Below are 2,848 nucleotides of genomic sequence, written 5' to 3' on the forward strand. Positions count from 1 at the left end.
TGATGTCTGTGAGAAAGAACAAGGGTGTGGAGTGGACGTACATCAATGTTTGAATATAAAAATGCTTTTGTGTTTTTGTGTATGTGAGTGTGTGCGTGTGTGTGCGTGTGTGTGCGAGTGTGTGTGTGTGTGTTTACGTGTGTATATTTCTGGTCATGTGTGTCTATGTTCATGTGCGTGTGTGTGCGTGCGTTCGTTCGTGTGTGTGTGTGTGTGTGTGTGTGTGTGTGTGTGTTCGTTCGTGCGTCTGCGTGCGGGCGTGCGTGTATGCGTGCTTGCGTGCGTGCGTGCGTGTGTGTGTGTGTGTGTGTGTGTGTGTGTGTGTGTGTGTGTGTGTGTGTGTGTGTGTGTGCGTGCATGTGTATGTTGCTTGATTTTGTGTTCATACCATTCCTGCATACCAGGGTCGGTTGCTATTCGAGGCCTGCCGTGAAGGCCAACTGGAGTGTGCCTGCATCCTTGCAGACTGTTGCGGAGAAACAGTCATCAACCAGTTGTATCGCTATAATGTAGGTCTGTGTGTATGTGTACTTGCATTGCTGACACTGTCCCAGGTACTAAGCACACTGCTCGGTAACTTACACTGACTGGCTTTTAATGTGAATGTTGAGGTGTTTGCATGTGTACAATTTGTGCATGTGATTATGTCTTTCTTGGAGGTAAGGAGGGGGGTGGGTGTAATGTTAGGTTAGAGGGGGGGGGGGCTGTAATGTTAGGTAAGGGGGGGGGTGTAATGTTAGGTTAGGGAGGGGGGGGCTGTAATGTTAGGTAAGGGGGGGGGGGGGAGTGTAATGTTGTGCTATTGCTTTAGTCCAAACAACAACTAACTCGGAGCTCCGGAAAGCTCTGTAATATGCAACAGAATTAAATGGTGCACGTGCATGCGTACAGAGTCGGTGCGTACCGACTGTCATTACACGCGTTGGAAGCGCCATAATTATGTAAATGGATAGGAGCACAAACGGTGCCGCCTGCATACATGTGTGTGACAGTCCATACATGTACAGTCTGATCTCGCTTATTCAGTCCTCTTTTATCCGGATCCCTCGCCATCCTGAAGAAATTCGCTCGTTACCAATTTACTGCACACGCCATGCATACATACAGTTCATGTTTTCGATTATCCGGTTCCCTTGCCTATCCGGATATTTTTGTGGAAAACGGATGTGTGCGGATAAGCGAGATCTGACTGTATATGTGAACACTACATCCTTTCCAACGTAGAGGGAATGTTCTATCGCTAAAGACTAGTAAAAAGAAGATTCGGATATGGCAGAAAGAGCGAACGAACAGTAGGGAGAAAGCATGAACTAGAATGCATAAAAAGAATCAGACAGATAGAGCAAACTAAAGCAGTTCCTCTCCTTTCTCAACAGAAATTGACCTGGGTATACGTGAGTGTCATAGAAGATCAGGGTGTTGGAGGGGTCACAGTGCTGTGGGCAGACTTGGCAGCGCGGGATGCTTGCTGGCAAGGAACTGGATGGGTGCCAGTGTTGACGTTGGGTGGAAAGGAAGGTGGTGCGGTGGCAGCAGTTTCGGCTGGTAGTTGGTGATTGGCTGGCGGAGTGACGACAATTGGGGGCTTCACGAATGACATGTGACGAGTTGACATTTGGCCAGTTGTGCCATTGAGTATCGTCGCAAGAGAACTTTTGGTCTGCTCGTCCGTCCAGGGGTTGGGTTCCCACTGTGGTGCTAGCTTGTTCTGCACCTGCTTGTTGTATCGTAGATTGTGCTGACCAGGGGTAAGGCTGGGGGCGTTTGACCGACGGCTCAAGGTGGCAGCGTCACACTGTGATTGGCAGAATTGCTGGGCACGACAGGCAGCTGTAGGCAAACTGGGTTCTGTTCATTGACTGCTGTGCTAGTATGAGTAGTAGGTGCAGTGTATGGAGCATAAGCTGAAGTGTAGCTGGTGTCCATGTTGTGAGACTGAGAGTACAGTGGGTCTGACATCATGTGTACTGAAGCTGGGCTACTCTGCGACTGCTTGGACAAGCAAGCTTTGGCCAAGTGGCCCGCCCCACTTACCACACTTGGGACAGCGCTTCCCCCGTGCAGAATCACAGCACCAGTGGCGTTGCTATGCACAACGGTAGCAGTGCGATGTGTTGAAATCCTGCTGGCCAGGGGCACGAGTGGCGGCTGGGGCAGGTGGTTGGTTCTACCACTGATTCGCAGCTGCAGGTAGCGAAGACTGCATTGGTCGACGCGACAGAGCTGAAGCAGTAGCAGCAGGCGGCTTTCCTGTCGTGGAACACTGGCTGATGACGAAGGGCATTGACGGAATCGTGAGTGCGCCGGAACGCCGTCGCCTGCTCCACTGACGATTCGAAGGCTCTGGCTGCTTTGAGTGCTTTGTCAAGGTCGAGAGACGCAGTCTCCAGCAGTTTCCTGCGTAGCGGATCAGACGTGCATTCGGCCACAATGTGATCGCAGAGGGCGACTTTCTGCTGGGCATTGTCAGCAAAGCTGCAGGTCTGTGCCGATGCCAGCAAACGAGCATAAAACGTATCGAATGTTTTGCCAGGCTGGTGGGTGACCTGACGATAATGGAAGTGGGCCATGCTGGGGCTCTGCTTGGACTGGAAATAGTCGACAACGGCAGATATGAGGCCGTCGAGTTCGTTGCAAGTGTTGGCTAAAGTAGGGACAAGCTGCTGAATGTCCTTGCTGGCCACATACTGGAAGGTGTTTCTCTGGCGAGTGGCGTCCGAAATGCCGACTGCGGCAAACAAGAGTCGGAACCTCCGCTCCCATGTAGGAAAACGGACGACAGCGTCGTAGACGCTGCTGTAGACCTGCAATCGCTCCGGAGGCAGAAGTGGCAGTAGGGACATGGCGA

General features: G+C 51.6%; 1 long non-coding RNA gene across 1 annotated transcript in view; it reads left to right on the forward strand.

The window, feature by feature from the left end:
* Positions 1 to 651, forward strand: part of LOC135818808 (uncharacterized) — a 6,986-nt gene extending 6,335 nt beyond the window's left edge. Inside the window, exon 3 of the long non-coding RNA XR_010553761.1 lies at positions 405 to 651. This is a non-coding gene — a long non-coding RNA (uncharacterized LOC135818808). The remainder of the gene's footprint in view (positions 1 to 404) is intronic.
* The last annotated feature ends 2,197 nt before the right edge of the window (positions 652 to 2,848 follow it).

Source organism: Sycon ciliatum, chromosome 6, assembly GCF_964019385.1.
Source record: "Sycon ciliatum chromosome 6, ocSycCili1.1, whole genome shotgun sequence".
Lineage (NCBI taxonomy): Eukaryota > Metazoa > Porifera > Calcarea > Leucosolenida > Sycettidae > Sycon > Sycon ciliatum.